Raw genomic sequence first — 14,235 nt, 5'->3', positions numbered from 1 at the left:
TGTTTATATATATTCTTATATTCTATTTCCTTCTTATCTACCTTTTCAAATGACAAGAAAATATTGTATTATAAGGATAATTATTGTAGAAAATAAAGAAATTAGATGAGCAAGAAGGAAATAAAAAATTAGCTCTATTACCCAGCGTTCATTTCTATGACAACTTGAAAGTCGATTTTTAGGCTATTTTCCTCTTAATACATTTATTTTTACGTTTTCTTATCTTTTTTTATTCCCCCCCCCATCTATTGAGACATAGATATACATATTTTAAAAACCCGGGAAGTAATCTTCAGTATTATTTTGGCGGGATAGCCAGTCCCTATGAATGTCCAGGAGTTCCAGTCATTTCCGAAGGGTGCTGTTCAAATGGAGGAACTTCCCCAGCGTCTGCCTTGGTCAAGGGGGGTCCAAGATTATCGCTCATCCTCATGATGGAAAGTTCATACTCTTCACCCCCCTCTAAGCTCCGACTTGAAGGATTTGTATTTGTGTTTATAGGACAAAGACAAAGACGGCTGAGCACAGCATCACTTTGGCAAACGAAGGAAGGATATGCCTCCCCAGGTCAATGGTTTTCTCTCAACCGCGGAGCGTCAACTTCTGTCCTCATCTTTAGACAAATACTTTGAAGACTAAGCCGTATTTGACTGGGATGAGAAAAGAGAAAAAAATTAACATTATCCATCATGGGATCTATTTTCCACACTTTCTCTGATTAGTAATCAGTCTGAATAATGCCTCCCAAGGATGACTGATTTTAATTTTATTCATGAAGTTTGGGCTTTTATTATGTGATTCCTTATGAATCTTTCCATATAAAAAAAAATAGCACTGTCAAGTTCATGGTCCCTGAATGAGACATCACTCCAAATATGAAACAAGATTAAACTTGACAAGCTTCTCCCTCAAAGTGGTTTGTTCTTGTTTTCATACATATGTAAAAACTGTGTCATGGGAATTACACACAAACATCAATACAGCAAGTTCCGTGATACGATGATTAGAATAAAGTTATGGAAAACTATTTGCTTTCAATCGTAAATATACTGTAAACAATTTAGAGGGGCCAGATTAGCTATATGCACTTGACTCTTGCTGGAAAAAGAAACCTAAATAATGAATGGATTAGAAACGGAAATAGGATAAAGATGATAACACTTAATTGAAACAGAGACAGTCTATCTGGGTGACCACTAATCATGTGCACGGTGCTGGGTGGGTCCTCCAGTCCTTGGAGGTGAATTGAGGACGAGGATGGAGCTCAGAGCCACCAATCCCACCTCTTTCCTCTGTGTCTTTTCCGCACAAGTCTCCTTAACCATTGCCTTCCTCAGCTTTCCGCAGTTAGCTCTAGCAGTAACGGAATTAGTAGGTTAATTTTGATCAAACGTATATTAGAACCCCAGTCTCTCAAGTAATAGGAATAGAAATTATCAAGCAAATCAGACTGCAAGCTATCCAGGAGCTGAATTTCTTTTTTTTTTAATTTTTTTTAACATTTATTTATTTTTGAGACAGAGCATGAGCAGGGGAGGGGCAGAGAGGGAGACACAGAATCCGAAACAGGCTCTGAGCTGCCAGCCCAGAGCCCAATGCGGGGCTCGAACTCACGGACCACGAGATCATGACCTGAGCCGGAGTCGGACACCCGACCGACTGAGCCACCCAGGCGCCCCCAGGAGCTGAATTTCTAAGCGCTGGCAACCAGCCGCAAAGGGAGCTAGAAAGCCGGTAAGAGAGGAGGAGCCTGGTGGCATGATACCCTGGGTCTCTGGATCATCAATGACATAAACTCCAACCCCTGCTGTTATGAGAGCCAACAATTCTCCTGTTGGTCTAAACCTTTTTAGTTGCTTTTCTGTAACTTCCAACTTATGGAATCCTGACTAACCCAAAGGGGCTGAAACTTAGGTTAGTTACGGAGCTATGTCTCGGGTATGTCTCAGCTATGTCTGCTCGTGTTTGGTGCACTACCGGGGCTGTGGGATACAATTTCAATCCCAGTGTTCAGAGAGTATGTTTCTCTGGACACAGCAGTTGAAAAAGTCTCCAAAATTGGAAATGAGGATATTCTTCTGAGACCTAGGATATAAATTCAAAACATAGCGGGCCAGCCTACAGATTATACCTGAGATCAACTTCAATATTAAGTTAAATCCAACTATAAAGGCAAAGGTAGAAAGAGAGATGGAAGGAGAGAGGGCAAGAAAGAGGGAAGGGCATTTTTTTTTAAATGCTTATTTAGTTTTGAGAGAGAGACACAGTGCAAGTGGGGCAGGGGCACAGAGAGAGGGAGACACAGAATGGGAAGCAGGCTCCAGGCTCTGAGCTGTCAGCACAGAGCCCGATGCGGGACTCCAACTCACAAACTGTGAGATCATGACCTGAGCCCAAGTCGGATGCTTAACTGACTGAGCCCCCCAGGCACTCCACATCCTAAGCTTTAATGTGCACCCATGGCCGTGAAGAGCTTATTAAAACGCACAGTCTGATTCAGTAGGTCTGGGTGGGGCCCAAGATTCTGCATTTCCAACAAGCTTCCAATTGCTACCAATGCTACGGGTCCTTAAACCACGCTTCGAGCAGTGAGTTGCTTTAGAGTGCTTTCAAGAAATGGAAATAGTCTAAAGAACAAACTAATAATAATGGCAACAACAATAATACCTAACTGACATTATTATATCTACATGAAGAATATATCCAATTAGAAGACAGAGGAGGAAGTCATCAAAGATAATATACAAGTAAAAGAGAGTCCGAAAAGAAAAAAAAAAAAAGTCAGAAAATTAATGTCCAGCAAAACTCAGTGCCCTCCCAGGAAGAGACCCATTTTCGCAGTTAATCCCTATTGCGAGTATGGATGCCCTAGACTCTCAATCTCCAGTGACATTGAACTTCTGTGTTCCATAGTTAACTTTCCATGTCGATGAAACCAGCTTTTGAATTTTATTTGCCTCTTTGTATGCGTTTTCGGTCGGAAGAAAATGGGCCCTCCAGGTTAAAATGGACAATCTGCCCCCCATGAGAGTTATGCTGTTCCTTGTTAATTATTAAATTGTCATTATGTTTCTAATGAATGGCCTCTGTGAGTTTAGTTTGCGTGACTCAGCATCCCTGAGTCCAATTGCATTTGAAGCATTGATGAGTTGGAGTTTCTGACACTCAAATTGAATACAATAAATTAAATAAAACCCAGGGTGTGTTCAAATCACCACATTTAGATGCTGTCGAATGAGATCTACTGAGAGTAAGTAAACAACCGCCTCCAGCCTCCACTCACATCTAACACTGCCAGGTACTTGCTTAGAAATTTAACATGCCTGGGGTGCCTGGGTAGCTCAGTTGGTTAAGCGTCCAACTTCGGCTCAAGTCATGATCTCACAGTTCAGGGGTTCAAGCCCCGCAGCGCGCTCGTGCCGACAGCTCAGAGCCTGGAACCTGCTTTGGATTCTGTGTGTCCCTCGCTCTCTGCACTTCCCCACTCGTGCTCTGTTTCTCTCTGTCTCAAAAATAAATAAACATTAAAAAAAAAAAAGAAATTTAACATGCCCTATAACATAGTGGTCAGGACACTGATCCTTAATCTGTTAACTGGTGTTATTTTGTAATTTTCTTTGTTTTTAAGATAATTATTGGGTTTGTGTTTCGTGGGGTTTTGTTTTTTGTTTTTTGTTTTATTTTTTTATCGGTCAGGTAGACCCAAGTAGATTAGAAATAGCCTTTCCCCATCTTCCCTATTCTCTCTTGATGACCTTGCAGGGGCTGTTAGTTTATTTTCAATGTGCTTTCCTTTAGCGTTTCAGGACATTTTATCATTTGCTGTCCCGTTGTGCCCTGTCCCCTGTTCTATTTCTATTCCTCCTTTTTCTATTCTTGGCAAAAAAAAAGCAGGAGTATTGTTGAAATACACTTCTATATAATTGATTGCATGTGTGGTATTAGAAGGAGGCCAGTCAAATTCACCTTTTCCATTTAGAAACCTCATATCAGCATGTCACATATAATTAGGAACGGTTAGGAATGGATGCATTCACTGTGCGAGAGGCAGACACACTTTGGCTAATGGTCATCGCTGAGCTTCTTGCTTTTGTGTCCACACTAATACTGTTCTTTTAAAACCGGCTGCTTGGGTGGCATCTTGTCAAATGATTCAGCAGGGAATACAAAAAGGGGGGTGGAATGGCCTTCACATCACCCTTGTGTTAGTTGACTATTTATCTTCTGTGCGACCGTAAGACCAAATGAGTTTAGATGCTGCTGATACTTTCTTCTATTAAGTTATGAAAATACGAGCAACAAAAATTGGGAAGAAGGCTTGAAGGAAATAATGGCTTATTATAGAGTCTCCTGGGAGAAAAGAAGAAAGGACAAACAATTTATTTTTACCTTTGCAGGTTTATTGTTTCTGACTTTGATGTGGTGTCGCAGATCGATTGCAGGTGTAGACACCTGCCATTATGTAGACACGTAACTCAATTTTCATCACACGTTCACCACTGAGGCATTTGCTATTGACTTTGTTCTTCTCCAAACAGCAGGGAGTCTAAAGATAAGTTATCTGGGTTTTCTGTGTCTCCTGTGAACCAAGCCAAATTTGGATAAAAAGTTTCAGGCATCTGACTTTTTGTCAGCGAACTAAGCTTTTGGGCTGCATATTAAATACGTCATTCTACCCTATTACAAATCTCTTTCTCATTTCTCTTATGCATACATAAGCCCTTTTAAGATAAGATTTATGTTCTGGTTTGTGGCAGTTTTAATTTAACAGGATATTAATTGTTAAGCCTGACTATCTAACAACTGTATCTTTAAAAAGGACACAGAGAAATATTTGATCGAATGGCTGAATACATTCCTCATGCTTGTTAAGATCTCATTAGATGGAACCTTCTTCAGGGAAGGTCTTTGGACAACTATTTTGGTAGCTGGATTTCCATCACAACAGCACATATGATTGTCAAGTGCCCCAAACCAATGACTCCAAGTGGAGGGCTCTGGAGCACCAGTTCCGATTTCTCACAGGTGGCAAATCCAGAAACAAAAACCTCCACCAACAGAGCATGAAGTTTCGTCCTTTAAGCTTCCTGCTGATCCTTCCTACCTTAGGTAGGAAGTTAACCTGACTTTCAAGTCACAAACATTAACATGCATGGAGAATATCAGTACAAAAGGAAAAGGACGTGAGCCAGACTGTATTTACATGGTGTGAGAAAGAGAAGGAGATCACCGAATAGGCATGTGGGCCAGCACAGAGGGCAGAGAACTCATGGGGTGTGGGACGAATTCTGTTTCATACACATTGCACCATTTGTGAACCCCAGCTGAATAAAGATGATGGATGGGAGCAGGGACATCAAACTCATTGGCTCGTTGAAAAGTACAGCTGCTGACCAAGGGGCCAGATGGAGGGAGGTCTCTTTCAGGTACACCAAAGAATATTTCCCATTCTGTTGGGAATTTCTTATTCTTTTTCTCCTCCCTTAAAGGAAGATACGAGGGGGGTGCCTGGGTGGCTGAGTCCGTTGAGAGTTGGCTTCTTGATTTCAGCTCAGGTCATGACCTCGTGCTGAGCATGGAGCCTGCTTAAGATTCATTCTCTCTCTCTCTCTCTCTGTCCCTCTCAACTTGCACACTCTTGCTCTCTCTCTCTAAAAAACAAGGAAAGAAAAAAAGAAAAAGATAAAAGGTACTAGTTACATCCAAAGGCAGGATACTTTAGTAGCTAATGGAAAGCACACATGATTTTAGCAACAGAACAATATTCATCACTGTTTAAAGATGTCAACTCCTTTAAAAACCACAGTTAGACAGATGCACCGCACTGGTCCCATATTAGGAAATAATCTACACTTCAGGAACTGATCCTTGCTTCTCCAAATGTGTTCTGACCGTCCTTGATAACGAGAACCCTAACATTTAGTGGTCATTAGAGCCAGTCAGATAAAAATCCATAGTCTCCATGTGCCATATGACTTAATTCAAGCCAGTGACAGGTAAACCTAAGTATTATATGGAAATGAGAGGGAATACACTAGGTGTTCTCTGTTCATCCCTCCAAATCAATTCTACACCCTCCTCCATCATACTTTCTGTCCAAGAAAATGGAACTTTATAGAATACATCAATGGGCTCCCTTGATCTCTGATTTCTGTTTGGGCTCGGTCCAGGAGACACCAAGAAGAGACTCAAGGATGAAAGGGGAGAGAGTTTGGGTACTGCTAACTCGAAGATCATCAAATGCATGGATGATATATTTGCAGTTCTTTTTGTTCCCAGGATATATCCAACTCGGGATTTACATTCAAAGTAGTTGGATTCAAAGTCGTTTGAAAAAAAAAATCTTCTCTGTGCCAGGATTTAAGTTGGCATGATGTATTCCTTCACTAAAAGCCAAGCCTCCTGTATGATGACCCTTCATGACAGCTATAGCTCTCTGTGTACATTCAGATAACTGTTCCTTCCTCTCCTGTCCCTCCAAGCCTACTGGTGGGAGTGGCCCTCCCAATTGATAGTCCCAGGTAACTAGTTCCTTTCCTCCTAGTTCTGCTCACGCTCTCACCAACAGTTCTTTTATAAAACTTGCTCACTTACCTCACTTGAGCATATCACTAGGTCTACAGAATCCCCTCCTCAATCCTTCTTCCCACTGGCTGCAATGCAGACATAATGACTCGGGCTGGCACAACCACCTTGGACCATATGGAAGAAACCAATGGGTGGTGAGGCAAAAAGATTAAAAGGAACCTTAGTCTTTGATGACCAGGGACTGACATGTCAGTTCTTGCCTACTAAAATCTCTAGTTGCTTTTTTATGCCTCAGTCCTGCCCCTGAATGTCCTCTCAGTCTCCACTGTGCATGTACCTCAAGGTCCATTTCCTCCCCACAGACACCTCCACTTGCTTAGCGGAAGTCTCCTTCGCAATGGAGTGGTAGATCCCCATTGGGTCTCTGATCCTGCAGGGCAAAGTGACATTGTGGTCTTTCATGATTCCATAGTCACAAGTGGGAAGTGAAATAAAAGCCTTTCTGCTCTCAGATTTCCCCTTGATTTATCTAAAGTAACTTCCTGCCCCGGGACCCATTGCTCCACTTCCAATTTCCTCTTCCCACAATCCATTGAGACTGGAAGGGCCCGGCAGTGTTCCTTTTCCTTACAACGTACCTGAAATTTTCTCCACCTTATAGCTTATGACAGGGTTCCATGATTAAGCTGGCTAGGCCTCATGTGCTGACAGGAACATAAAGGAACTTAGAAAATCTAATTGATCATTTGACAATGCACTCAGAAAATGTTCCAATTTTCCAGCTAAAAAGGAAGCCATCTTTCTTCTAAAGCACCAAAGCCCACCATTTTAGTTGGTGCCGAGATCCCAGGGCAGCAGAACTTGGGCAGGAGGATACATTGTAAAACATATAAAAGAATGTGATCAGATTGTGTTAATATCCCTGAGGCAAGCACAGTGCCTGTGCATTTTACTGAATGACAGTATGACCATCAACCAACAGACAGTGCGCATGGCACTGGGGACACAAAGAGCCAGAACCAAGGGTCACTCCCTTCAGGAGCTTAGGATCTATTTGGGAACTCAGCTGCCCAATGACAAATGAGGTTGGCAATGGGTGCTTTAAGACAATGCCTTTCAAAATGAATATTCATAGGAATCATCTGGGGATCCATGTGGGGATCTTGCTAAACTGCAGACTGATTCAGTAGAGCTAGGGTGGGGCCAGAGAATTTGCATTTCTAGCAAGCTTTCACGGGCTGCTGATGCTGTTAGAACGTGGACCTCATTCTGTGACACAAAGTCTAGAAAGCCAGGGAAAACAAGACTTCACACAGAAGGAGGATTGACCTGAACCTTAAAAAGTGAATAGAATAGACAGAAGCAGAGGACATACACAGAGAAAGAGAGAGAAACAAAGAGAATGAAAGAGGCAGTCCAGGTAGGAGCGATGATGTGAGCAAATGGAGGCAGGACGATGCCCGACATGCCTGAGCAGTTGGTATGCAGACCAGTGGGAAGAGTTGGTGAGGACACTGGGAGGAAGGTGGAAGAATGGATGGAAACCAGATTCACCAAGTTGGGTGAATCTCCCAAGCTGGCTCTCCCAGCAACGTCATCAGGTGAAAGGCCATCAGTAGGTTTTGCTGTCTTAGCAATGCCTGGACAGAGGACGTATTGACCTGATACAGATAGAATCCGTATCAAAAGGCCCAGTTAGTCATTGGCTTCTTCCTCAGCATAGCTAAGGGGGAGGGGCTCTAACTTCCCCTGGGGAAAGGGAGATCAAGTCTTGCTGAGGTTCTTTAGCACCAACCAGTCTCTTCCCCTCCCACGTGACCATAGGGCTTTAGTAGATCCCCTGCATCTTGAAGTCATAGTGACACACATCCCCATAAACCCATTCCTGGTGCTTCTATTCTCTTGACTTGAAATACACAGAAGGCAGCTAGGAGGGGAGGAGAGAAGCTTAGAGTTCTCTGTAGGGCAGTATAATACGCAACTTGAAAACCTACACCCAGGCCATTTTGATCAAAACACAGGAAGCACTAGTCATTATTCCTACCCAGTCTTTCCCACTGATAGATGGCAAGCAGCTAGCCACGGGTGCTCGGAGGAAGTCAGGTAGTTTTATTTTTAGCTCAGTACAGAAGGAGAAAGGATCCAACCTGTTTACACCAGAGAGGCTGTGCTCGCAAAGCCCTAAGGACCCCGGCCCTGTATTGGATGCATTTGCTACCTCTCACACACATAGGCAAGATGACAGAGGTCTCCACCTGCCCTCGGCTGTACCACTGGTGAGAATTGGAGGGTATGTTGTTTCTATTTGGTACAGCTGAGATTCTACATTATTTACCAGCCTGAAATTTAGCTGCCAAGATTTGCTGTCTACAAGAATGCTTGTTACTGCTCTGTTGAAAAATCTAAACATCCAAGAGGTCCTTTTTAATTCCCCTTTCCTGTTTTTCCGAGAACCCTCCCCAGTCTCGTTCTCTTTGGGTGTCCTCTCCCCTCCCCTTACCCCTTTTCCTTTTTTGTGAAGAAAAACAATAATATATATATATATAAAAAAACCGAGATGTGCTGCTACTGTCAGGATTTTTATTTGCAATCTACAGCTTTAACCTTGACTCCAAGCTCTGCCCCTACCTGCTGTTGGAGGAGGTCACTGAGAGGACACGGCCGCCAGGTGACCCTTGATCTTGACCCAGGCAACTGGGGGCTCTTCACTCCCTCCCTTGTCCTTGGAATGTATGTTCTGCTGGCTGTTCCCACAGTGGGAGCCGGTTCCAAGGACTCAGCCTTGAGAGAGCAATGTGATGTTGAGACCACCTGGACTGTGGACGTGATGGAACCCTGTTAAAGCCTCCGTGTAAAGTCTGAAGATTCCAGGGGACGGGTGTGGAGATCTACTCATCCTGCTGCCTCCCAAGACAAGCCTCCCATGTAAATTCCCTTGCTTATTAAGACCGTCTCCTCCCAATCTAGACGGGTCTGCCTATTGTTCCGGTGGTCTCTCCCTGTCCTTCCCATAGGGACACAGTTTCAGATTTTACCCCTGGGAAATTCGCCAAGTTCACAAACCAGCACTAGCTCTGCAAGTTTCGACCTGTGCTTGGCAGGTGGTTCGTGGGTCACCTCTGCCACCACACCACCCGCTGTCAATCCCACTCCAAAGAGGGCACCCTGGGCACGTCACGTCTTTCCCTCGCTCTTACTGGGTAGTCGTGTTATCTGGGAGGGGAGAAAAGAAGCAGAGGTGGGAAGAAGAGCTGTAAATTCCTCAAACTAACACCTAGAAGTAGACAGGATGAGGGGCTGCCTGCCTGATCTGTTCAGGGGTCACTAGAGGGCCTCCAGAGGAAGCCCTCAATGGTCTGCCCGCCCTTGAGCAGACTGACCCCTTCTTCGGAGCGACACGTTACCTGAACAGGATAACACATTGATTATACACACTCTTTCCTAGGCTTCGTTCGTTAACGTAGCTAATACCAGAGGTCAGGCTTTCAAGGGACTAGCACATAGGAGACGTAAGTTTTGTGAATAAACCTGGACAACCAGGAAGCAGTATGAGAACTCCAAGTGTCGGTAAAAAGGTCGCAGGATGAAATCATGGAAGAAAATCGTGCAGGAGACAGATTAATCTCATCTCACGAATTACTGGCGTACGGGTACAAGGTCCCGGTGTCCCCGTGAGAGCCATTCTGCCATCACTTTCCTCAGTCCCATGTATTACGAAAGGAAAAGAGACCGCTTTTATTTACTGCTCACCTCTTGCGTCCCTTGCTTCCTGCTGCTTCTGCTAGTCATTTCTGGATTCGCCTCTCTACCACAGGCCCAGAGCAGGCACACGAAAGCACCAGGGAGGAGTAAGGGACAGACGATCAAATGTCCCTGGGGCAGAAGTGTTAGGGATGGAGAACATGGAAGGCAGTGGGGAAATATTCATTCATACTGTAATGGTGAAAACCCCCATGTTGACCTGAACTCTCCCCCAGAGTCACTGAGACCTGAAATCCTACCACCTGCTCTCACGCCTTTGAGAGCTGATGAGTTGTAACAAGGTCCACGCGTGGACATCTTCCATCGTAAGAAGCGCTTCCATATGCTGCCACTGTGTGAAAAATACACACGGCGCTGCACACACAGTTTCAACTTTACATCTAATATCAAATTTAAAATCCCAAAATAAACTTGAGTATATCAAAAAGTCACTTGCTCAAACCCAAACGACGGGGCCTCTGTTACTAAATAAAGACATTCACTTTATCTTGCTTATGCTGATGTCCACAAGCATTGTTAAGGTTTATATTTAGAAGCTTTTAAATCGAGACTGTAAAGACAGGAAAACTCTGCTTTGCCCAAACCATTCTATCAGCTCGAAATATTAGCTATTTATTCAACTCTATTCCCCTCAAGCAAAACTAAAAACGTATAAATAACAAACGAGAAATGCCTTTAGCCCCATGTTTGAATAAATTCTGCTTAAGGGGATGCATCACCTGAGAACCATGCTTGATACACACACTTCAGAGATTCTGGATAAATATAGGGGTGCCCGGGTGGCTCAGTCATTTAAGCATCTGATTTCGGCTCAGGTCATGATCTCACGGTTTGTGGGTTCGAGCCCCGCATCGGGCCCTGTGCTGACAGCTCAGAGCCTGGAGCCTGCTTCGGATTCTGTGTCTCCCTCTCTCTCTCCCCCTCCCCTGCTCGTGCTCTGTCTCTCTCTGTCTCTCAAAAATAAATAAATGTTTAATAAATAAATAAAAAACAAAGATTGCGGATAAATACCTAAAATAAAACAAAGTCAACTCTCTTGTTATGGAGGGATCACCCCCAAATTATTAATAAACAAATATTCCTTGGTTTCGAAGGCATTTTATATTGCTCTCCATTTTTAGAAAGTTTTAACATGTATTTTCCTTTCAACTAGCAGCTGGTTTCTGAGAAAGAAGGAAACCAGGAGAAAGAGGGAAATCCTCCCAATTGAGATAACATGGACGGACCTCAATGGCATTGACCGATGGAATTACTTGAATGATTTAGAAAAATCCATTTTACCTTATTGGCATTGTAACTCTACATTTTTGGGGTGGTTTTTCTGGGCATAACAGTATATGGCCTTAACTTGTCACAGTCCACAGTAAAGTTAATATTGTACCATTTCACGTGAAACACAGATCCCTTGAAATCATATAGGTCTTTCATTCTGGAAACCTTAGCACCATAGAAGTTGTATAGATAATATTTAAATACATTTTAAAAATCACCAACAATGTTATGATATTTTGTTTTAAATACTTAAGTAGTCCCATTTATTTAAAAAAAATTAAATCAAGGGGTACCTGGGTGGCTCAGTCAGTTGAGCATCCAACTCTTGATTTAGGCTCAGGTCACGATCTCACTGTTCATGAGATCGAGCCCCATGTCAGGCTCTACGCTGACAACATGAAGCCTGCTTGGGTTCTCTCTCTATCCCTTTCTCTCTGCCCCTCCCCTGCATGCATGCTCTCTCTTTCTCAAAATGAATAAGTAAATAAAAACTCAAATACTAAAAATAAAATAAAATCAATTAAATCAATAAATAATATTTTACGTTTTCTAAGATATTGCCATCTGATACTCTTTATTCTTTTCCAAAGATCGGTGTTTTCTTCTTATATCATTTCCCTTCAGACTAAAGAAATTCTGTGAACATTTCTTGTATTGGAGTTCTGTTGGCAAGGAATTGTCTTAGGCTTCTTTAATCCGAAAGTATTTTTATTTTACTTTCCTTATTGAAAAATCACTTGTTGTTGGATATTGAGTTCTGGATTACCACATTTTGCGTTGTTTTATTTTGCTTTGCTTCTTTTCAGTACTTTAAAGATATCATTCCACTATCTTCTGGTGTTCGTATTTTCTGATGAGAAGTCTAAGCTCATCAGAACTGATGTTCTTCTCTATAGAATGTATCATTTTTACTTTGGCCTTTTTAAAGATTTTTCTCTTTTTATTTTTAAAATCCATTTACTATGATGCAAATAGATATTATTTTTCATATATATATTCTATTTAGGGTTTGTTGAACTTCTTGAATGTGTAAATTTTGTCTTTTACCAAATTTGGGAATTTGGGGGAAACATAAATTTCTATTTATATGTGTTCAAGTTCACTGATTCTTTCTTATCTCCATTCAGTCAATTAAGTCTGGTCTTTAAAAAACAAAACAGGGGCGCCTGGGTGGCGCAGTCGGTTAAGCATCCGACTTCAGCCAGGTCACGATCTCGCGGTCCGGGAGTTCGAGCCCCGCGTTGGGCTCTGGGCTGATGGCTCAGAGCCTGGAGCCTGCTTCCGATTCTGTGTCTCCCTCTCTCTCTGCCCCTCCCCCATTCATGCTCTGTCTCTCTCTGTCCCAAAAATAAATAAACGTTGAAAAAAAAAATTAAAAAAAACAAAACAAAACAAAACAAAACATCTCAGATACTCTATTCTTTCAGTTCTAGTATTTCCATTTGGTTCTTTTTAGAGTTTCTATTTCTGTGCTGAGGATTTTTGTCTTTTCATTTATTATGAGAATATTTTCCTTTGCCTCACTGGACATAATTACAAGAGTTCACTTAAAGTCTTTCCTGACAAATCCAACATCTGGGGTATCTTGTGGTGTGTATCTGTAAATTACCTTTCATGGGTAACATTTCCTTGGTTTGTTGGTTTGTTTGTTTGTTGTTGTTGAGTCATTTTGAGTCATATCCTATACATGATGGATGTGATATTATGGAGTCTCTGGGTTTTGTAATATTTTTTCTGAAGAACGGTGATCATTTTGTTTTAATGGGCAGACTGGGTTACACTCAGACTAGAAACAGTCTCACCTTACCTTTCCTGAACCAAGTCACAGCTCCAGCTTGCCTGCAGGCTAAGTGTGTAAAACCAGAAATTTTCACCCATGCCTTTTTCCAAGTTTTAACTCCTCTCCAAAATCCACCTGCCTTTTTTTTTCTTTTTCTAGAGCCTTTTTTGTTGTTGTATTTTGCCCACATCTATAGTTATTCATCTGTGGGATTGTTGTTCTCTCCGTTAGGAAAGAACCTTCTGTCATCATACTGGAAGCCGAAACCCCTGGGGCTTGCTCTTAAAATTCCAAATGATCCCCCAAAACAGGGTTTCAATGCCTGGTAGGGAAGGGAGTAAGATGTTATGTCCTAACCATATCAATAACGTGCGAGTCTTCTCACAAAGTGGTAAGAAAATGCCGAGATCAGGGAGGAAGTAAGAATGCTTTTCAAGGATGCCCAATAAATATTAGCCTTGCAGATCCATTTCACCTTCCATGTACTAGCCATGTGATTACTTCTAGAATAACTTACTAATTGTTCTCAGTAAAAAAAATAAAACAAACAAACAAAGTAGCCAATGTCGGTGCCCTCTTCAATCTGCAAAGGCCAGCACCTGCATTTCAACACCTACTCCGCACACACACAGCAGGCTGGGAGAGGTGAGTCATAAAAAGCCTCCAGGAGCATCACTAAAATACTGGCTTCCCTGGGTGTACAAATACCACAACTCACTCGCCATGGGGTGTTCACCCCACAGCCTCTGCTCTCTAGCATGTTTCTCAACCCATAAGTTGTGAGGTACTAGGTTTTATTTGTTCATTTCTGACCAATCGTTTTGTAAGATACAATGAAAGTTAATGTGTATATCATGACAATGTCAACTTGCTAGAGGAGTTTGTCAACGTTT

The 14,235-nt window shown here is 42.4% G+C and overlaps 1 long non-coding RNA gene across 1 annotated transcript; it reads right to left on the bottom strand.

The window, feature by feature from the left end:
• Window positions 1–235: 235 nt before the first annotated feature.
• LOC123381608 lies at window positions 236–5,556 on the bottom strand. The gene is made up of 2 exons (XR_006588836.1): window positions 4,390–5,556; window positions 236–650 (listed from the first exon to the last, which is right to left on the bottom strand). It is a non-coding gene; the product is annotated as an uncharacterized LOC123381608 (long non-coding RNA).
• Window positions 5,557–14,235: the final 8,679 nt, after the last annotated feature.

Source organism: Felis catus, chromosome D4 (genome assembly GCF_018350175.1).
Source record: "Felis catus isolate Fca126 chromosome D4, F.catus_Fca126_mat1.0, whole genome shotgun sequence".
Taxonomy (NCBI): Eukaryota; Metazoa; Chordata; class Mammalia; order Carnivora; family Felidae; genus Felis; species Felis catus.
Note: the sequence above shows the minus strand (reverse complement) of the source record. Positions and strands in the feature narration are given on the sequence as shown.